The sequence below is a fragment of the Lissotriton vulgaris genome, chromosome 1_1, assembly GCF_964263255.1.
Source record: "Lissotriton vulgaris chromosome 1_1, aLisVul1.2, whole genome shotgun sequence".
Classification (NCBI taxonomy): domain Eukaryota; kingdom Metazoa; phylum Chordata; class Amphibia; order Caudata; family Salamandridae; genus Lissotriton; species Lissotriton vulgaris.
In genome coordinates this window covers 36,771,860-36,794,990 of record NC_141685.1, presented here as the reverse complement: position 1 = coordinate 36,794,990, position 23,131 = coordinate 36,771,860, and positions in this window count along the sequence as shown.

Genomic DNA, 23,131 nt, shown 5'->3' with positions numbered 1-23,131 from the left:
CTGCTGGGGGCTGTAGTGCGCTTGCTCTCAGCGCGTCCCGCCGATACTGCCGTTCACCTCACGGCTTCACTGCCCGATGGCTCTGCTGGTCCGCTTAGCTGGTGATTGTCCTGGAAATGAAATTCTGCTCCGCGAGGCTCCCGGCGGCGTCTCCCTTTCAGCGCCGCCTGGTGCTCCTCTCGCGTCACGAGCGCGTCACCCCTGGTGCTGCTGGGGGCTGTAGTGCGCTTGCTCTCAGCGCATCCCGCCGTCCCGCCGATACTGCCGTTCACCTCACGGCTTCACTGCCCGATGGCTCTGCTGGTCCGCTTAGCTGGTGAGTGTCCTGGAAATGAAATTCTGCTCCGCGAGGCTCCCGGCGGCGTCTCCCTTTCAGCGCCGCCTGGCGCTCCTCTCGCGTCACGAGCGCGTCACCCCTGGTGCTGCTGGGGGCTGTAGTGCTCTTGCTCTCAGCGCGTCCCGCCGATACTGCCGTTCACCTCACGGCTTCACTGCCCGATGGCTCTGCTGGTCCGCTTAGCTGGTGAGTGTCTTTGTCTAAATTTCAGTATTGTCAACGAGGTGACCTATCTCGGTCATCTACTGTCAAAAGCATGAAGAAGACTAACCCCGAACGAATAGCTGTTATTTCTAACATGTCCGTGCCTTGTACTCAACGTGATGTTCGTGCTTTTCTTGGCATAACTTCTTACTGTCGCCAGTGGATACCTAATTTTTCCCTTCTTGCTTAACCTCTGTTGCATTTGACTACCAAAGATGTGCATGAACCCCTACCTTGGATGGATGAATGTCAGGACGCTTTGACTCTCTGAAATCGGCACTTTGTTCTGCACCCGTCTTGGGTACTCCTGACTACCGAAAGCCTTTTGTGCTCTATGTGCATGAGGTGGACGTTTGTTCGCTTTCAGTGTTGACACCAGGTTTCGGTGGAAAACAACGACCGTGTGCGTATTTCTCGGCGGTATTGTATAATGTCGCCAGAGCCCTTCCTAGCTGTCTAAGGGCTACTGCTGCTGTGGCGGTGGCCATTCGACAGTCGGAGGGAATTGTTTTAAATACTGACCTCACAGTAATGGTACCGCATGCTGTGGATATATGGTTGAATCGAACAAAAACCCAGCACCTTACGAGTGCACGATTGACCGGCTAAGAATTAACTTTATTTGCAGCTCACATTACTATCAAGCGATTTGCCACTCTGAACCCGGCCACATTACTACCCCTCCCTTCGAATGATCAAAAGGACAATGTCCATGATTGTATATTTCGGACTGAAGAGGAAACGAAGGGACGAGTAGACCTCACAGACACTCCTTTATCTGACCCCCAAGGAGAGTTAATGTGGATGGCTCACCAGATGGCTTACCAGATGGAACAACAACAGCTGCATACGCCATCACGACCCTCAGACCATAGTGGAGGCCTATCGGGTTTCCTATCATTCAGCACAAGCAGCTGAACTAATAGCCCTGTTAAGAGCATGAAAATTGAGTGAAGGCTTAAGAGTAAATATTTTCACAGACAGCCAGTACACCTTTGGCGTAGCTCATAGTTTTGGGCGTCTGTGGAAAGAGCGAGGGTTTCTCACTTCCCAAGGTCAGAGAATACAACATGGCCCCCTGATTGAACGGCTGTTGAACGCATTAACATAACCAGAGAAGGTGGCCATTATCAAGTGTAGTGCGCATAAAAAAATCATTGATACCACAGGGGAATGCCTTTGCTGACCAGGTCGCAAAAGAAACAGCACAAACAAAATTGTCCACTATGTTTCCCAGTGCTTCTGCAAGGTGGGTGGCGGAGACAACAGTGTTTGAGAATTACAGAAAGAGGCTACCCCTGATGAAATGATGCAATGCAATGGGAACAAGAAATAGGGAGATTAAATAAAAATAACTGCTGGATTGATTTAACAGAAAAACAGCGATGGCTGCTGCCAAATGCACTAGTGTATGCAGTAGTCACTATGGCTCACGGTCCCGCTCATATTGGTGCAAAAGGTATCTGTGCACTTTTAGAGCCCGTATGGAACAATTCGAATATTCCCAAAATTGCTGCACATGTGGTGAAGTACTGCATGGTTTGCTTGCAGCATAATCCGGGGGAAGGGAGTCAGTCCTCAGTGGGAATTTTGCACCCCCTTCCCTACTGTTTGAGGTGATACAAATGGATTATATCCAGCTGGAGAGAGTGAACAACCTTAAATATGTGCTTGTGGTGGTGTGTGCTTTTAGCAAATGGGTCGAAGCATATCCAACCAAAGATAATACCGCCCTGGCCACTGCAAAAGCCCTAATCAAAGAATTTTTGCCCCAATTTGGTTTGCCCCGGGTGATCTGGACAGACAACGGGGTACATTTTAATGCAGAACTTGTACAACATGTATGTAATGGTTTGTAAATAAAACAGAAATTTCATGCAGCCCGGCATCCACAGCCTGCAGGACTGGTTGAAAAATATAATGGTACCCTGAAGTTAAAATTGGCAAAGATCCAAGAAAGCACAGGCCTGAGTTGGCCTGATGTGTTGCCCCTAGCTTTAATGTCACTGAGAGTAACCCGAGCTGGGTTGTCACCTTACGAGGTCGTTTTTGGACGACCTGCTAATGTTTGGGGTGTCCCGAGACCCAGGTCCTTCCGTGATATTGACTATCCTATGATGACAGATTACCTGTACGCTTTAACTAAAGATTTGCGTTCCATTCATCAATAGGTGTCAGCAGTATTGCAGCCACTGCCTGAGGGTCCCGGACACCGCCTGGAGCCAGGACAGTGGGTTCTGGTCCGAAATTACCAGCGGAAATCGAGTTTGGAACCGAGGTGGAGTCGTCTCTACCAAATCCTCCTGGCCACCCGGATAGCAGTGAAGGTGGACAGGAAGAAACATTGGATTCACGTCTCCCATTTGAAGAAATTACCTTATCCGCTTCCCTTTGATCAGCAGAACGGAGAAGGAGTTCTAACACAGGAGGGAGAGCGGAGTTCAAGTTTTGTGCCTTTCTCCGACGCCCTTGAGTGCGGGCAAGGGGAAGGATCATCTGCGCCCCAGGCAGCTGAATCAGCCTCTACCCCAGAATCCGTTAGAGAGGCTGATCCTTCAGGGGCCCATGAGAATTGTTGCTCTGAATATTTCTGCTGCCGTGTTGTTTCATGATAAGGAACAACCTGGCCACCTCAGATACAACTTACGGCCCCGAAGATGACGCAGTACCCCAGGTAACGGATACTGGGAGATAGGCAAAGACTTGAGCTGCAGGGCTGAATTAGCTCTTTACTGGGGTACTGAGCGAGACACTGGACTGAACCCGTTGAGAGCTTGGAACTGTTGTGTTGCTCTGTTCAGAAAGAAAGACTGTGTTGCATTGTGGGCCTGAGTTGTGCCAACAGAATCCACTTTGGGAGTTGCTTTTTTTTATGAACGATAGGAGCCTGCCTGTGAGGCTCTAGACGGACACAGGAAAGGAGAAACCCTCTGGCAGTTGGCTTATACTTCATCCCGAGTTTAGTGCTTGGACTTTAAGTTAGGATGTATCCCTTTGCTCGTTTTGCCTTTGAAGATGAACGGCCCCTTGCACCCCGGCCTTTTCTCGACAATGTCCCTATGTTCTCTGTTTGGGCTATCAGAACGAAGATAGCCTTTGTGGTAACCATTACTGTGATAATCGTAATATTAATGAGTGTGCTCGTGTATTTAGAATTTCAGTATCCTATGGATAAGGTGTTAGGTACCACTACATTTCCCCCAGAGCACTTCTTTTATACTTTGCCTTCCCATAAGGAAAGACACCGAGAAACGTACAGTAAAAATGTATTTATTGAAGTGTTGCATCAGGCCCATAGTGCCACTAACACCACAAATTGTTGGGTGTGCGGCCTCTTGCCGTCTGTAATGCATCGTCATGACTTATTCATTTCCTTACCATTATCACATCTAGCAAGCTGTGAAGCCTGGTTCCAATTGTTGTCTTTGATGTATTTGCATTATGTGGCTGAACCTAAAAGATATACTGAGAGGGACTATGAAGCCATTTTGAGATATATAGAACAGCATCAGGGATTTGACCCATTAGGGAATGAGGGAGAAGGGTCCTTAGACCCGGCTGCATGCATGAATATCTATACCACCCATGAAAATGCTACCTGGCTGAAGGAAGAAATGTTAGATTTTGAACGCTTCAAATCCACACAATATTTTCAGCACTTCCAGGATCGTAATGTTACAGATGATAAGGCCATGCCGGTTCCCATTTTGAATAGTTCTGCTTCATTTTGTATTGAGGGTAAAGGACATGCTAAGGTAGGAAACAGTAGGTGTAACTATACCTATACCTTGCACACCAGTAGCAGCCCGCCTCTGATTACTCCCCCTAATGTATACTTTGTGTGTGGTGAAAATGCTTACACTTGGCTTCCTCGAGGATGGGCGGGGCATTGCTATCTATCTTTCCTTTACCCCCCAGTAGACACAGCCCCTTCAAATTATCATAAATATCATCAGTTAATAAAAAGGAATTCAGCCCCTATACGAGTTAGTAGGAGTTTCGATACTGATAGCACATGTAAGGGGTTTCATGTGTTATGCTGAACGTATATATGCACTGTTTTGAATGTGATCCAGCAGTCTCCTCTACAGCACCTTTGAGGGTGAGGACGAGAGAGAGGCTCCTCTATATAGAGTACTTTGCATAATAAACGATTGAACCTTCTCCATTGCCGACTGACTGATTATTGGTAATTGGTATATGGGCTATTGATAAGTATAGTCCTATGGTATATAATTTTTGGGTACTTCAGTTCGGGCTGGACTGTTCCCATGAGGCACTGATTTGCATATGGCCATGTCTGAACTGGGGTGGCATGGTGAGCAAAATAATGATGGATTTACCCAGATCTCTTGACTGGGGTGAATATGTTTTGATTTGTTCTGCATTCCGTCCATCAATTGTGTGTCTTTTGCTCTATGATCATTGCAGCACATAAATTCTATACAAGAATTACGACGGTTCAATAAATAATGAAAACGCTAATGATATGTTATTTTAATTTGTTATCGCACATGAATTACCCCTAAGCAGAAACTTCTTTAAGGAGAAATTAAGGATTAGTATGTAGAACCACTCTATCTTTGTGAAGTTGAAAGAAAGGCTCTTGTATAGGCAATGCCTGAAGTTCATCAACTCTACGGACACTTGTGCATTGGTTCAAAAGGCGGGCCCATTAGCCTTTAAGGACTGTTTAAGTTCCACTCCGGAGCGGGGGAATACTTGGCCGTATAACCCTTTTAAATCCTTCCATGAAGGCTTTAATCACTGGTACTCTGAAGAGAGATAGGTGTTGTCTATTTTGCAAGAGTGCAGCTAACGACTCCCAGGTGTAAACAAATGGATGTGTAAGTGAATCCACATTGCTGTAAATGCAACAGCTAACAAATTATATTCTGCACAAACGCATCAAGATGATTGATATTGTTGTTGTTACAATAGGCAACAAAATGTTTCCATTTGCTGCATAACATGCTCTAGTAGTAGGCTTCCAAGCTTCCTTGAGAATATTCATACAGTCTGGTGGTAGTTGTAAATAACCAAACTCTATGACTTTAGGAGCCAAATCGCTAGGTTGAGTTCTCTGGGAATTGGATGTCTGATTTCTCCATGGCTCGGAGTGAGGAGACAAGGTGTGAGATGTAGCGTTTGATGTGGAACCACTGAGAGTTCTAAGGATGAGAGTACCAAGGTTGACAAGAACATGTGGGGGCTATTAAGATCAGTGAGGGACATTTGTCTGAGCTTCCGAACTATAAATGCAATTAGCAGGAGAGGCGGAAAAGCGTAAGCAAATATCCCTGACCAAATCATCCATAGGCATTGCTTTTGGATGCTGGGTGTGGGAACCTGGATGCAGGGTTTGGGCATTTTGCGCTGTGCACTGTGGCAAACAGATCTATCTGTGGAAAATTTCAGTTTTGAACGTAGGGAAGAAGAACTTGGGATGAAGTTCCCACTCGTGTATTTGCTACCTGTGTCTGTTGAGCAGGTCTGCAATCTGATGGCCTACCGCTGGGAGGTGTTCTGCTAGGAGATAGATTTGTTGGTGAATCGCCCAATCCCAAATGCTTTGTGCAAGGTGCGACAGCTGGAGAGAGTGAGTCCCTCCCTATTTCTGTAGGTAGTACATTGCTGTCATGTTGTCTGTGCGAACTAAGACAGTCTTGCCTACAAGTTGGGTGAGAAAAGCTGAGTGCTAGGAACACTGCTAGAAGTTCCAGGTAGTTGATGTGTAGACGTTTGTGTTTGTCCGACCGCAGCCCCTGGACTTTGTAATGTTGAAGATGGGCACCCCAACCAGTTACTGTGAAATCGGGTCTATGAAAGGCTGCCCTTTTGCTAAGTTTTGAGGGTTCCACCGGTGCAGCAAGCGATGGTTGCCGCTGTCTACCAACACAAGGTCGGGGTCGCAAATTGCGAGGCTCATTAGTATTAATGAGCCTCCTGCAATTTGTGAGCCCATTGGGAATGCCGCCCACCCAGGGATGGTGGCCTGCTGGGCTCAGCAGACCACCATGACTGGGACTGCTTTTTAATAAAGCAGCTTTTTTTTTCTTTCTTTTTTTTTTAAATGCAGCCCGTTTCTCTTAAAGGAAAACGGGGTGCATTTAAAAAATGTCATTCTTTAAGGGCTGGCAGTGGTCCCTGGGACCACTGCCGGCCCTTAAAAAATATTTTTAGACACAGTCACAAAGTGGAAGTGGTAGCCTGGGGACCCCTTCGAAATTGCGACTGCATTACCACCCTCTTGAAGAGGGTGGTCATTTGCAAGTGTTTTGCGACTGCAATTGTGGTCACAAAACATTCACACATAGCATTGCGGACGCAATTAGGAAGGGAATGCCCCTTCCTAATTGCGACTCGCAATTCTTGTGAGGGAGACCCCGGGCATACCCCCAACAATATGTGCAACGACCATCAAAAGCCGGCCTGGACTCCTTATTGGTACGAAGAAGTATCCGCTCCACTCATGTTAACTGCTGATTCTTCCCTTCCGCAGAACCCAGGAAGTTACCCGGAAGCGGAAGCGCTCACTCACGTAGGAGGCGGGAACGAAACCTCAGCCAGCCAATCCGAGAGAAGAAAGAGGTCACAACTGGCTGGACAATGGGGAAGATACTTCAGAAGGTGCACGTTGGACAGCCTAGGAGCAGACGTAGGAAGCCGGGCCAAAGACTAGCCCAGCAACCAAGCCGACACCCAAGCAGCAGACCGGGAAGACTTCGCAGCCCACGACGCCAGAGCCTGGGGTCCCGGAGACGACGACGCGGAAACGTGGACCGAAGAGTGGTGGATTCTGAAAGTCGCGTCCACCGCCACAACTCAGGAGAGTTGTGGCTTCTAGCGGTATGTGTTGGGGAAAAGGGCTTAGGGAGGGGTAAGGTAGTGTGTTAAGGGCAGCGGGTGGCATTGGATAGACGCAGTGGTGTATGTGTGCAACCAAGGGTCAATGGGTTATCTTAATGCCTGAATCACGCTCTGTCTGACTCTTCCCGTGCACTATACTGCCTGCTCTACCTAGAAGCCTTACCTCGAGTACCCACACACCCGCCCCTATTCCCTCAGTCACAGCTCTTTCCCACTCATGTGGTCCATTTTGGTGACGGTATCCTGAAAAGAATAAAACAGGGGAATCTTAACCGAATTCTCTCTTGTTTTTGTTTTGAGACACTCCCGGAGATACAACTGTAGAAGCCCGTAATAGGCTTCTGGGCCACGTAGAAGACCAACCTACCAGGGAGCCCTCCGGACCTTGAAGAAGCTACCTCAACTCCTCTTTCTTTGCTACATTTTGGGACTGCCAAGACGGTTACTTTTATCCACTTTTGTTACAATCCCAAATAAAACCCTTCCAATATTGACCCCATACGGCCTCCTCGCTTCTGCTTCCGACCGTCACTCCGACATTTCCTAAATAGCGAGCTGCAAACAAACTGCGATTCGCTATTTTGGAATTGTACATGGCCAACAGTGATTTTGCATGTACAAGCGGGTTCGCAAACCCATTTGCGTAAGCAAAATCACGTTGTACATCTGGCCCCCTGTGATTGATTCCACTGACTCGCTAGACATTGTTGCAGAGGACATATGTGAAGCCTTGCATGAGGTACGATTGCAACGCAGGATGCCATCATTCCCAGCAGATGCATGAAGACTTTGGAAGACGGTGTTGAATGCCGCAGAGAGATCGAGTAGGATCAGAGCTGCAGTGTGCCCTTGGAGAAGCAGGGTGTGAATGTTGCCTATGGCAGCGAGGAGAGCGGTCTCTGTGCTGTGGTTGCTTCAGAATCTGGATTGGGAGAGGTCGAGATGGAGTTTTCTTTGATGAATTTTGTTAGCTAGGCATGGACGATCTTCTCTGTGACTTTGGTCATGAAGGGGAGGAGGGAGTTGGGTCGGTAGTTCTAGAGGTCGGTGGGGGCGCTGAGGGCTTCTTGAGCAGGGGTCTGCCTTTGGAATTGTTTCCTCTATATCCTCCTCTGTAGAAACCTCTAGAGGAAATGGATTGGATGTTACCTTTGTAAGAGGAAGTATTTGAGTCTGAGGATGTTGTTTTGGACCCTGCTATGTAAAACGAGCGGCGAAAGGAGCCTCTATTGGATGGGGACTGGAGTGCTCCAATGGATTTGGCTACTTCAGTGTCCTTTTCCTTCTTTTCTAAGGCTTGGTCAACTGCAGGACCAAACAGGTGTTCTTTGTCAAAGGGAGTGTTCAAAATGGACTGTTGAACCTCAGGCTTAAACCCTGAGATCCTAAGCTATGCACGCCTTCTAAGGAGAATGCTGGTATTGATCTTCCTAGCTGAGATCCTAAGCCATGCACGCCTTCTAAGGAGAATGCTGGTATTGATCTCCCTAGCTGAGATCCTAAGCCATGCACGCCTTCTAAGGAGAATGCTGGTATTGATCTCCCGAGCTGAGACCCTAAGCCATGCACGCCTTCTAAGGAGAATGCTGGTATTGATCTTCCTAGCTGAGATCCTAAGCCATGCACGCCTTCTAAGGAGAATGCTGGTATTGATCTCCCTAGCTGAGATCCTAAGCCATGCACGCCTTCTAAGGAGAATGCTGGTATTGATCTCCCTAGCTGAGACCCTAAGCCATGCACGCCTTCTAAGGAGAATGCTGGTATTGATCTCCCAAGCTGAGACCCTAAGCCATGCACGCCTTCTAAGGAGAATGCTGGTATTGATCTCCCTATCTGAGATCCTAAGCCATGCACGCCTTCTGAGGAGAATGCTGGTATTGATCTCCCGAGCTGAGATCCGAAGCCATGCACGCCTTCTAAGGAGAATGCTGGTATTGATCTCCCGAGCTGAGATCCTAAGCCATGCACGCCTTCTGAGGAGAATGCTGGTATTGATCTCCCAAGCTGAGATCCTAAGCCATGCATGCCTTCTGATGAGAATGCTGGTATTGATCTCCCTAGCTGAGACCCTAAGCCATGCACGCCTTCTAAGGAGAATGCTGGTATTGATCTCCTGAGCTGAGATCCTAAGCCATCCACGCCTTCTAAGGAGAAGGCTGGTATTGATCTCCTGTGCTGAGACCCTAAGCCATGCACGCCTTCTAAGGAGAATGCTGGTATTGATCTCCAGAGCTGAGACCCTAAGCCATGCACGCCTTCTGAGGAGAATGCTGGTATTGATCTCCCTATCTGAGATCCTAAGCCATGCACGCCTTCTGAGGAGAATGCTGGTATTGATCTCCCAAGCTGAGATCCTAAGCCATACACGCCTTCTAAGGAGAATGCTGGTATTGATCTTCCTAGCTGAGATCCTAAGCCATGCACGCCTTCGGAAGAGAATGCTGGAATTGATCTCCCGAGCTGAGACCCTAAGCCATGCACGCCTTCTGGGGAGAATGCTGGTATTGATCTCCCGAGCTGAGATCCTAAGCCATGCACGCCTTCTGAGGAGAATGCTGGTATTGATCTCCCTATCTGAGATCCTAAGCCATGCACGCCTTCTGAGGAGAATGCTGGTATTGATCTCCCAAGCTGAGATCCTAAGCCATACACGCCTTCTAAGGAGAATGCTGGTATTGATCTTCCTAGCTGAGATCCTAAGCCATGCACGCCTTCGGAAGAGAATGCTGGAATTGATCTCCCGAGCTGAGACCCTAAGCCATGCACGCCTTCTGGGGAGAATGCTGGTATTGATCTCCCGAGCTGAGACCCTAAGCCATGCACGCCTTCTGGGGAGAATGCTGGTATTGATCTCCCGAGCTGCGATCCTAAGCCATGCTCGCCTTCGGAAGAGAATGCTGGAATTGATCTCCCGAGCTGAGACCCTAAGCCATGCACGCCTTCTGGGGAGAATGCTGGTAATGATCTCCCGAGCTGAGACCCTAAGCCATGCACGCCTTCTGGGGAGAATGCTGGTATTGATCTCCCGAGCTGAGATCCTAAGCCATGCTCGCCTTCGGAAGAGAATGCTGGAATTGATCTCCCGAGCTGAAACCCTAAGCCATGCATGCCTTCTGGGGAGAATGCTGGTATTGATCTCCCGAGCTGAGACCCTAAGCCATGCACGCCTTCTGGGGAGAATGCTGGTATTGATCTCCCGAGCTGAGATCCTAAGCCATGCACGCCTACTAAAGAGAATGCTGGTATTGATCTCCCGAGCGGAGACCCTAAGCCATGCACGCCTTCTACGGAGAATGCTGGTATTGATCTCCCGAGCTGAGATCCTAAGCCATGCACGCCTTCTGAGGGGAATGCTGGTATTGATCTCCCGAGCTGAGATCCTAAGCCATGCACGCCTACTAAGGAGAATGCTGGTATTGATCTCCCGAGCTGAGATCCTAAGGTATACACGCCTTCTGAGGAGAATGCTGGTATTGATCTCCCGAGCTGAGATCCTAAGCCGTACATGCCTTCTATGGAGAATTCTGGTATTGATCTCCCGAGCTGAGATCCTAAGCCATGCACGCCTACTAAGGAGAATGCTGGTATTGATCTCCCGAGCGGAGATCCTAAGCCATGCACGCCTTCTGGGGAGAATGCTGTTATTGATCTCCCTAGCTGAGATCCTAAGCCATGTACGCCTTCTAAGGAGAATGCTGGTATTGATCTCCGAGATGAGATCCTAAGCCATGCACGCCTTCTGGGGAGAATGCTGGTATTGATCTCCCGAGCTGAGATCCTAAGCCATGCATGCCTTTTGAGGAGAATGCCGGAATTGATCTCCCGAGCTGAGATCCTAAGCTATGCACGCCTTCAGAGGAGAATGCTGGTATTGATCTCCCGAGCTGAGATCCTAAGCCATGCACGCCTTCTGAGGAGAAAGGTGGTATTGATCTCCCGAGCTGAGACCCTAAGCCATGCACGCCTTCTGAGGAGAATGCTGTAATTGATCTCCTGAGCTGAGATCCTAAGCCATGCACGCCTTCTAAGGAGAATGCTGGTATTGATCTCAAGAGCTGAGATCCTAATCCATGCACGCCTTCTAAGGAGAATGCTGGTATTGATCTCCCGAGCTGAGATCCTAAGCCATGCACGCCTTCTAAGGAGAATGCTGGTATTGATCTCCATAGCTGCGGTGTCTGCTACATCTAAAGCACATCTCCGTGAGGAGCTAGAAATGAGTTTCCCCTCTTCAACTAACTGCTGTGCCTTAGTTTTGTGTTTGTCTGGGAGATATTGGAGCAGTTGCTCCATCTCATCCCAGTGTGCCCTGTTGTACTTAGCTAGTAGGCCCTGGGTGTTTGCGATACGTCAATGGTTAGCGGCTTGAACAGCTACTCATTCCCCCGAGGCAACTGTAAGTTTGGATTCTTTATCTGGGGGCGGTGCATCCCCACAGCCTTGCGAGTTAGCTCTTTTGCGAGCGTTGTAGAGAGTCATTGTCCCTTAATAAACACAGGCTCTGATGGTGAGAGTTTATATTTTTTATCTAACCTTAGAGTGAAAATACATGCTCTGACAGGGTCTTTAAAGATATCATCTGCATGCCTCATCATGCCTTCAAGCATAGGGAGTGTTTGACTTGACCTGTGCGTAGACTCAAGTGTTTCAAATAGAAAGTCCTCCTCTAATGTCTCTTTATGTGATGCTACCCCCATGACACTCTGCTGCTCTGGCAATGAGCTGTTCAAAAGCCATATTATCATCTAGTGGTGATGGCTTTGCTGGGTAAAGGTCTGGCTCATTGTCTACTGGAGGTCAATGGTGTAATCATTCCACGGGTCTGCAGGCAAATGAGCATCAGCACCACCTTGTCCACATCTAGATCTGGATCTGGAGATCCCTGAGGTGTTTTGTGTAAGGGCTCTTCAATTATTACCTGTGGAAAAGAAGGTGGAGAGGGTTGTCGGGTCCCAGGTTTGGCTGTGCCCAACAGAGTCCCTCTGGGGGAGGTCCCTAACTAATTTTAAGGGGGATCCCTCAGGACTTTCAGGAATTTTCACCTGGCTAGGGCTGCTAGTTTTGGTGCCGCTACTCTGTTGATGGGGGTTCCTGGGGACAGTGTGCCCCTGGGGTCCACTGGCCTCCCTGTCCTTCACAGCCCTGGGCTGATTGAGGCAGGGTAGAGAGGGGCAGGTTACCTGCTCCAGACTGGGTCCCACCTTGGAAGGGTCCACTGACATCAGGGGTCAGCCAGGCCAGGCCTGGCTACCTCTGGGGCAGTTTCTTCACAAGGGGTAGGGTCAGTTCCCTGAGGAGGCTGACTCTCACCTAATGTCTGCTGGGGGAAGACTTTTCTTCCTCCCCAATGCTCTCTGTCTGAGTGGAGTGATCCATAGTTTCAGGCTTCACAACACTGAAATCTGTTTGAGTTTGGGCTGTGACCATCACAGCCCTTCCAACCTTTTCAGGAAGGAACTCTGTCTGGGTTTGGGCTGTGGCCATCACAGCCCTGCCAACCTGTTCAGGGAAGTCTGCTTCAGACTTGGCTGTGGCATCACAACCCTTCCAACCTTCTCAGGGAGGAAATCAGCTTGAGCTGGGGCTGCAACTGTTACAGCCCCACTAACCTTTTTGGGAAGGCCTACCATTCTGGAATGGGTTTCCTGTTCTACCTCAGCCCAGGCTGAGATCTCTAAATCATTCCCCAGCAGACAATCTACAGGCAAGTTAGAAGACACTGCCACTCTCTTGGGTCCAGTGACATCTACCCAGCTGACATTAACTACTGCCATGGGATAATTTGTCTGCACGCCATCAATGTTGGTCACCTGATAGGTGAACCCAGGTAAGAGTTGCCTTAAGGGGACTAGACTGTTAGTCACCATGGTGATGCTAGCCCCTGTGTCTCTGTAGGCTTCAACTTTCTGGCCATTGATATGGGGCTCCTGTCTGTACTTGCCCAACGTGTTGGGTCAAGCAGTGAAGTTGGCAAACCCCATGCCATTTTCACAGACAAGAGTAGCTGTGGTAGGGGACCTGGTTAGGCCAGAGTCCACCTGTGTTTCCCAAGTAATGAAGTAGTGAAGTAGTGTGGCTCACTGGTTAGAGGCGGCAGACCCGAGAGCAGAGGACGGCCTGGGACCAGGGTTCGATTCCCGGCGCGGCAGGTTTCTGGACCAGGGTCAGCGGACTCGATAATTCTCTCGCCTCGGTGCCCACTCTGATCAGCGATCACACTCGGCAACTCTGGGCATTAGCTTGCCTCATCTTCACTAACGGCCCCACCAGACCGCCGGGGATGCCTGGTCTCACCCTGGAGATACCCATTAAGGGACCATCTCTCAGGGAAGCCAGGAAGGGTTTCGCAGCGGTCGAAGCGCCTTGGGACCCTACGGGTAAGTAGTGCGCTATATAAATGCCAATACATACATACATACAAGTAAACCCAGCCAAATTCTTGGGGGCACTCCCACCACCTGGGGGATTACTACTAGTAGTAACAGGAGGTGTTGGGGTATTACTTGGAGGTATGTTTTCCTTATTGCTGGCCTTGGGGCATCTGCTGTCAGTTTTCCAATGGCCAGGCTGTTTACAGACATGGCAATAAGGTTTCTTAGCTACAGTGGAAGGAGTTTGGGACCCACCCCCTTCAGAGGATTTTTGGGGCCCTGTTGTGGGTTTGTCTTTTGATTTATCTCCACCCTTCTCCTGAGGCTTGGTTGTATCTTTCTTTTGGTCGCCACCCTGATTTTTAGGCCTAATCCTGGTTCTGACCCATTTGTCCGCCCTCTTACCCAATTCTTGAGGAGAGGTAAGATCAGAGTCCACCAGGTGCTGATGTAAACGCTGGTTCTGACAGTTACTAAGTATTTGCTCTCTCATGATTAGATTGTACAATCCTGTAAAATCTGTAACCTTACTTCCCAGCAACCAGCCCTCCAGAGCCTTGGTGGCACATTCTACAAAATCAGTCCAGTCCTGAGTCTGTGTCTTCTGGGTGTCTCTGAACAACAACCTGTATTGCTCAGTGGTTAATCCAAACCAATCAATCAGAGCACTCTTCAGGACAGGGTAGTTGTTAGCATCCTCATCTCTAACAGCAAGGAGCTTATCTCTCCCTCTTTCCGAGAAGGAGAGCCACAAGATTGCTGCCCACTGACTTTGGGGTACCTGCTGAACTCTGTAGGCCCTCTCCAAAGCAGTCATCCATTTGTGGATGTCATCCCCATCTTTGTAGGGGGGCACCATCTTACTTAGGTTTCTATTATCATAGGACCTGTCTTTATCCTTAGGGATATTGCTGCCACCAGTGGAATCTAATCCACTCTGTGTAGGCTCTCTGGCACGAGCCAGCTTCTCCTTGGTCAATGCAACTTCTAATTCTTGCTTCTGGATCCTCAGTTCAGCCTCTCTCATCTTTGCCTCATGCTCCTTCCTCTGAGGGGTAGTCGTCCTCCTCCTAGTAGGGGCATGTGAGCCTCTGGAAGCATTGGAATGATCAGATCCACCTGAGTTGGATCTTCTCCTTCTATACTCCCTGTTAAGTCTGCTTGAGGGTCTGTATGGGCCCTGCCCATGTAGACTCCCATGTAGACTTACGTTAGCCTGGTTTAGTCTTCCAACTAAGACCTGGCTATCCCCATCCTCGTCTGAATCATCCTGGCCCTGTTTCTGATCCTCATCATCATCATCATTATTATCATCATCTTCATCATCATTGACTACATCAGTGATAGGGGCTCCAGTAGTATCATCTTCAGAGGGGAGAACCTCTTCTCCATTCCCTCTAGGGTCTGGTTTGGGGATTTTTAGAGCCTCAGACTCATCGAAGCGCTCTAGGAGTTGTTGAATGGTAGGGTTTTGCCCTTGTTTCAGCTTTCTTGTGGTACACAAGTGCCTCAACTCCTTAAAATTAAGCATAGCAAATTTGGAGGGTCACCACCAACAGGGTTGAGTCCACTGGGCTCTCTTGCTCCAGACATTGCTCTAGTGAGGTGGATGTGTTGCAATCTACCTACACTGCTGTTTACCTACTAAACCTTCTCCAGGTGTTGTAGTCAGGGTGTGCTAAGCCCGATCCTCTACAACAGCTAGGTTCAGTAGAACTTAAGTATTCTATCCTTGTTTTTTGTGTACCTAAAGGTACTTGTATGATCTTTCAAATGATATTAAAAAAGATTACAACGGTAAAACAACAGCAAGCTCAAATCCCAACCGCTGCACACCAATGTGAAAAGTTGGCCTGGTATATGCTGCTCACTAGTTCTAGTGATCACCTTGTACCATGCCAAGCAACCCTTATGGTGGTGGTTGTAAGTCAACCTTATAGGCCAGCTATGCTAGTGGTATTGTGGACAGAGCAGTCTTAGGCTAAACTCTTGAGGGCATGTGAAGCCAGCTGTTTTACCATATGCAACCCCCTTGAATACCAAATGAAAGGACACCACACAAGATATATATTGAAAATATATATGTATTTATTTCTAAAAGTATCCCCTATACTCTTTATGAGCACAGAAGCACAATCGTTAAAACAAGTTAATGATAAAATATACAAAAGTTGCACAAATGATGGATGAGCCAAGTGGCCCGTCAAACCATATACTAAAATAGTGGTGTGAGAACCACCAATCGAACACTGGTAAGGCCTAGGGCCTTGGGAATCGCTGGGACTACACTGAGCTAACAACAGTTAGTGAACAGGAGGCCCACGGGATGCGCGTGCAGTTCTAAAAGTTACACGCGTGCACCCATTGATTACAATGGTGCGTAAAAGTCACAAAGTTACAGAAAAGGAGTTCTTCCGGATGGCCTAGAACCTAGCAACTTGAAGCATAGACACTAGAGGTGTATTTCTACACAGGAGCACCGGAGTGCCAGCTTTACCTCACCCACAGGAAGCGGGTGCACAGGTGTGAAATTGTGTCGGGTTTCGTCGTGCAGTTCGTTGGAGCCTGAAGATGAAGATGCTGCAGGCAACCAGGAGAGAAGAGTTCCGGTGGATCCAAGGGTGGATCGAAGATGCTGAAGACCTGAAAGCAGAGGGGACAGTGTTCAAAGTCACCAGCCAGTGACCGGCGTGAAACTAGGAGGGAACCAGGTGATGTCGGGATGCTTCAGGTTGATGTCGAGAAGTTTGTCTCTTCAGCCACGTGGACACGGAGTCATCGACGACAACCAGAAGTGATGCACGAGCTGTCCCACGAAGGCTCTAGCTGATGGTGTTGTCGGCTTCTTGATTGGAGCAAACAGGCCTTGGCTAATGCAAGCCACGCAGGAATTGAAAAAGGCTTCTTACTCAGACCAGCAAGGTCTGAGGGGCTGCTCCTTTTTACAGGAGCAAGGGCCAGTCTGGGGCAACCAGACCAGTGGTGTAGATTGTAGATTTCGTCGCCAAAATGGCCACTAGCCAGCGGGTCAGGGACCGGGCAGACGCGTCGAGCAGGAAAAAGCAAAAGGGCCCCACGCAGATCTCGTGGATGCTGGAGGGCTGATCTTTGGTGCAATTAGTGCTCGGGGCTGGGGCTTCTCAAACCCCAAAGCACAGGGTCGAAGGTGCCTCGGGTGCTGCGCAGTCAGCTTCTCTTGGACTTTCCAAGATGGCCGGTTCCCAGTCTCTCAGTGCCTCCACGGGTCTCAGCTTCACAGGGAATCTGGATCGGGCTGTGAGATGTCTGGGAGTCTGGGTCTTTTCAGGCTCTGGGCTCGGGCTCCATCAGGAGGCAGCGGCAAAGCAGTTGTCGATCGCTGGATGGTGTCTGTATTCACAGGGTGGTCACTCCTTGGCCACAAGGGAGATATTCTTCAGTCTTTTGAGCAGCAGAATGTCGAAGTCCAGAGTTTCTTCTTCTTCAAGTCGAGTTTCAGGATAATCTAAAATCTTGGGACACAGCTCCTACTCTTAAACCAAATCTAGGGGCTGGATTACCTGCTAGGTCCCTCCTATGGGTGGGACCAGGAAGGGGGGTGGTTACACCGCCTTTCCTTTGTCCAGTTTCGCGCCATGACTGAGGCTGGAGAGCCCCAGCACCGGTTTGAACTTGCATATGCACAGGGACACCTTGTGTGCCCCAGGCATGTCTCAATCTATTCAGCCCTCCCTAACCCACTACACAAAATCCTATCTGGGGTGGTGCTAGCACCTCCCAAGGCAGGAAACCCTTTGTCCAAGCCTCCCTCGCTGGAAGGACTTCTCCCAGCAGCAGGAGGTCAGACTTGTGTCTGTGGTCGCAGCATTCATTTTGTGATGCTGAGGCTCATGTTTAACTTTACCCGGGTTTCAGGTTAGGTACATGTCGTGTCCCTCTCGAAGGGTGGAATGCTACCCCTGTCGCCAGAATTGACGAGGGGGTAGTATTCCAATTCGTATGACACCTTACTCGACATGTTTTGAAAAAGCCAAACAAGAGTTAGCATTTAACCGCGAGGTTCATAATGCACTTAAGAGTATATGGTAAGGCTATATCCTAGAACAGCTAAACAAAGTGGTTCCAAAAGCTGCAGACAGGCTCAGCTCATGCCAGAGCACCATCTCACATGAAACCAAGCACTCTGCCTCCAGGATTGTTAAGGCCTGCCATAGGAGTGATTTATAGGTTTATATGCGTCTAGATATAAGGTTAGATATAGGAATACTATATCTGATTACACCACCTTGCCCCAGCTGAGTGATCAGCCAGTTGTGTCAAATTGTGGGGCCAGCCAGGGGTGGCATAATACTGCAGCCCCTGGTAGGCCATGGTGGCACCTATGCCCTGGGTACCTATGGTACACAGTACAGGGGCCTATAAGGTGGTCCAGTATCCAATTGGTAATGTACCTAAGGTACATGGAGTCCATTTTAAGGAGAGAGCAGATAGCCTGGGGCCCTGGATAGCAGGATCCCAGGCCAACTAAGTCGAAAACCAGCTAAACACTAGGCAAAAGTTGGGGGTAACCATAGTCAGATATCCAACTTCCTGCAGTGATCTAGAAATGGAATGCACAATATATACAATGTGTGAGGTGCATCGAATATATAATAAGGGCTAAGAGAGCAAGAAAGTCTCTTGTTTTGTACTTGTCTTTGAGTGATATGTACAAATGTAAATAATTGTGTATATATATATATATATATATGTGATATTAATGTATTTGTGTTCATAATAAGAGGATTGAAATTCAATACAGATTAATCTGAATCAAAAAATAAGTGTATGTTTGATGTTGGTTCTTTTGACTGCAGATACTAGAAAATATCAGATTCACTGAGGAAGATTTATTCTGATAGGAAGAGATCAAATTAATTTTCTCTTTATCTTACTATTGAGTATCTTTATTCATCCCGAGGCATTATTTTTTGTTAATATCTTCTTCAACAGAGGACGCTTCTATCTCTTCTAGGTTAGATTCTTCTGCAAAGATATCCAGAGTGTGTTGAATACTTTGGCGCTGCCTCTCTCGTCATCGAGCCTGAGATCGGGTAGAGTCCTCTTGGACCGAAACGACTTACAAGCGTCGCAGTGTTCCTCCTTGTGCTCCGGAGAAAGGCATAAGTTACAAACTTGATGTAGGTCGGTGCGAGGGTACTTGGCGTGGCACCCAGGACAGAAATGGAATGGAGTCCGTTCCGTTTGTAGAAGGCCGGCCCTACGTAGCCCGACGGTTGCCCACAAGGCTTTCTATCAATAATGGAGAGTTTGTCGATCAATCTGAAATGCGGAGAACAAAGAAATGCATACCTAACCAATACAGTTGAGGGTAGAGTGTATTGCTGCGCACCGAGGGGAACCCGAGGGACGGTTTCGGAGCGCAGCAATACACATCTGAACCCGTTGGGGGTAAAAAACAATCTAACAATGGAGTCAATGCCCATGCGCACTATCACCGAAAGGAGGAGTCACCTTACCTCGTGACTGGAAAGACTTCTTCAAAGAAAAAAAACTTGCAAACATCCGGACCCAACACAAGATGGCAGGAGTATGCAAAGCATGTGCATCTACAGCATACATGCTTCGAACAGAGGATTAATGGCCCCAAATCCCTGCCGTGGTATCTTGTCATGTTGTGGATGAGTGTGCCATGAGATGTGATGAGGCAGGCTATAGTGCTTGGTGTGATTTGGTCATTTTTGACAAGGTGGAGTGCTGAACGGGTAGGCAATTTTTGATTTTCTTTGTTTTTGAGATTGTGTGATATATTGCGGTACCTACTGTATGATGTAAGTAAATAAATTTCATTGCTAATATACCATAAGGATTTGGGGTGAGTGTTATTAGGGCCGAAGTCTTGCTGATTATATGCAGAATAACAGGTCTGGGAGGTCACAACTGACTAGAGCAGGTTAGCAGCTGCACAGGCCTTGGGCATTGATCCTATTGAGGATAATATGTGACGGGCACTGGTGACTGGAGCTGGCTAGCAACAACGCTAGCTTCTGGTATTCATTACAGGCAGGGTAACAATGCATGTCAATATTGACTGGAACTGATTAGCAGTAGAGTTGACCTCTGGTTTGTAGATTAGCTGTATTTAATGTACAGGGGTCACTACTGACTGGAGTTACTTAGCAGGATAATAGGTCTCATGGAGCCAATACTGACTGAAGCTGGTTAGTATGATCACTAGTCCCAAGGTGCTACTAATGACTCAAGTTGGCTAGGATGATAACAGGTCCCAGGGGCCAGTACCAACAGGAGCTGGCTAGTAGGCTTACATACAGGTCCAAGGGGCCACTACTGATTGGAGCTGGCTAAAAGAATAACAGGCCCAAGAGTGGTGGGGTGCGAGTGGCACCAGTGATTGGAGTTGGCTAGAAGCATTGACAACCTTTGGTATTGATTAAATGCAGGATTCCTGGTCACAGGAGGCACTGTTGAATACAGCTGGCTAGCAGCAGTGGTGGCCTCTAGGAAGAAGGAATTGAGAAAGCATAACTGGATATACTGGTTTCTTCAATACCGATAATTGGTTACACATGAACGCCACAACATGCATTGATATATTACATGACAAAATTACAATATTCTTATATTAATTTTAATGTGACTGTTCGCCTTCATATGCCTGCAAAGTTACATGATTCTATTAGGGCTCAGAACCATTTTATTTAGTGATGTCCATCTGCACACTTTCCTGCATCTTGTAGTAAATTGAACATTGACAAACAGAAGTGTTATTTCCAGAAACAGTGAATTCTGCAGCTTGTCTGTGTATCTTTTATCTGCACCTCACGGACTCCTCACATTCTTCTCGAGAGGAGATCCTGCCTCCTCCTCATTAGTGTCGTTTCAGTAACTGTTTCTATCACGTGTTCATGTTTCATTGACTTGTATTAGGAGAAAAGTGTATAAAAATACATTGTGTAGCATTAACATTATATACTCCAACTTGCTTTAGGGTGGATGCTCTCGTGCATTGCAAAGACAATTGTCACTTGTTAGTTTGCTTGGCCTTTTGCTATTTTTGCATTAAATGTATGATAGATTTGTTGGCCTCCCGTTGTGTTGTGTTTTATTTTACATATCATAAGAGATGACGAGGAAAATGACAGTCCAGTATACACATTCTTCATATAAATCAACTCACAGTATACGGTTCTGGAGGTTCAGTCCCACAGACATTATCTCTAACTGAACGCAGGCGCTCTAGGAAGCATGTGCTTTTCAAACCAGTTGCCCTCTGATGCGGCGTCCTCGCTATTGGATAAGTCAAAATGTCCTGAATTTTAGGAGGGTTGAGGTTCTTTAATTTCGACTCCATTTTACATTCAACTCCATTTTGTGTTGCCTTTACACAGGCAGAAAAATTACAAAAAACAATTTGATGGGACAGAATGTAGATCAATGTCTTACATTCACCCCAGTACAAGGATCTGGGCCTTTTTGCACTCCACACCACCCTGGGTTAGATAATGGCTTTATGCAAATCAGCTCTGACCCTGTGCCCCATGGGAACAGTCCAGTCCGAACTACAACAGCCATATCTTTCCCAGACCGGAATCAAGCATCCGAGGACCGGACCGGTTTCGAGGTAACACCTCTCATCAGCCCGGCTAGCTTGACTCCAGTGGTGTGGAGGCTCTGGGACCCACGTCTGAGCTACCCCAGTACACTCAGGGAGAAAATTACAAAAAACAATTTGATGGACAGAATGTAGATCAATGTCTTACATTCACCCCAGTACAAGGATCTGGGCCTAAATCCATCGTTTTTTGCACTCCACACCACCCTGGGTTAGATAATGGCTTTATGCAAATCAGCTCTGACCCTGTGCCCCATGGGAACAGTCCAGTCCGAACTACAACAGCCATATCTTTCCCAGACCGGAATCAAGCATCCGAGGACCGGACCGGTTTCGAGGTAACACCTCTCATCAGCCCGGCTAGCTTGACTCCAGTGGTGTGGAGGCTCTGGGACCCACGTCTGAGCTACCCCAGTACACTCAGGGAGAAAATTACAAAAAACAATTTGATGGACAGAATGTAGATCAATGTCTTACATTCACCCCAGTACAAGGATCTTGGCCTAAATCCATCGTTTTTTGCACTCCACACCACCCTGGGTTAGATAATGGCTTTATGCAAATCAGCTCTGACCCTGTGCCCCATGGGAACAGTCCAGTCCGAACTACAACAGCCATATGGATTAGTTACTTACCTGTAATCCTAGTTCTCTTCCAGGGGATCCTCATCAAAGTCATAAGCATTAGAATATTCCCGCCCATGCGCGGGACCCCAGAAACACTATATTATATGTGCCCCACATATATATATACACATAAAAAATAAGCAATAGCAGCCAAATCACATTAGAGCTGAAATATGCTGTGAAGAATTTCCACCATATATGCATAATAAGCATTAGAAACATGAGAAACAACTCCAAAAATTGTTAAGAAATCGTTTTAATGCTCAGAAAGCAGTAGAAATTCTCATAACTCACTGGAAGCATAGGAAGCTCCCAGGCTGCATTGCAAATACACAGTCTAACTAGACTGAAAAGCTAACCTGTAGCTGAATAGCAAAAAACTGACACTGTGCCTTTAAGGCACTCAGGACCCCCTGTATCCCATCATGCCCCAGGGGTGGCAGTTAGGTCAGTTGTTCTTTTCGGAGACTGACAACAAACCCAATAACAAACAGGATAACAATATCTCCTTAGTAAAGAATATCCTTTGCCCGGGGAGGCGGGAGGGTTGCTTATGACTTTGATACCCCTGGAAGAGAACTAGGATTACAGGTAAGTAACTAATCCTTCTCTTCCAGGGGATCCTCATCAATAGTCATAAGCATTAGAATAGAGTAGCGAGCCTCTGCTCATCTCTGCGGGCAAAGGAAAGATAAGACAGAAATCTCATCAATAAGCCTGAGTAGACTAAACAGACTACCCAAACAGATTCCTCAAGGAGGCTTGCCCCACTTGAGTGTCGGTCCTGGAATCAGAGTCGAGGCAGTAATGCCTCGTAAAGGTATGCACTGATTTCCAGGTCGCAGCCTTGCATATTTCTGACATGGGAACGTCATGCAAGAAAGCCACTGTAGCCGCCTTCCCTCTAGTGGAATGCGCTTTTGGAGACATCAACAAAGGTTTTCCTGCCAGTTGATAGGCCAACTTAATGCAGGAGACAATCCACCTGGAAATGGACCTCTTTGCTGCTGGAAAGCCAGTCCTCATTGCACCATAGTTCACAAACAGTTGGTCCGTTCTCCTAATCCCTTTAGTCTTTTCCAAATAAAACTTAAGCACTCTTTTAAGATCT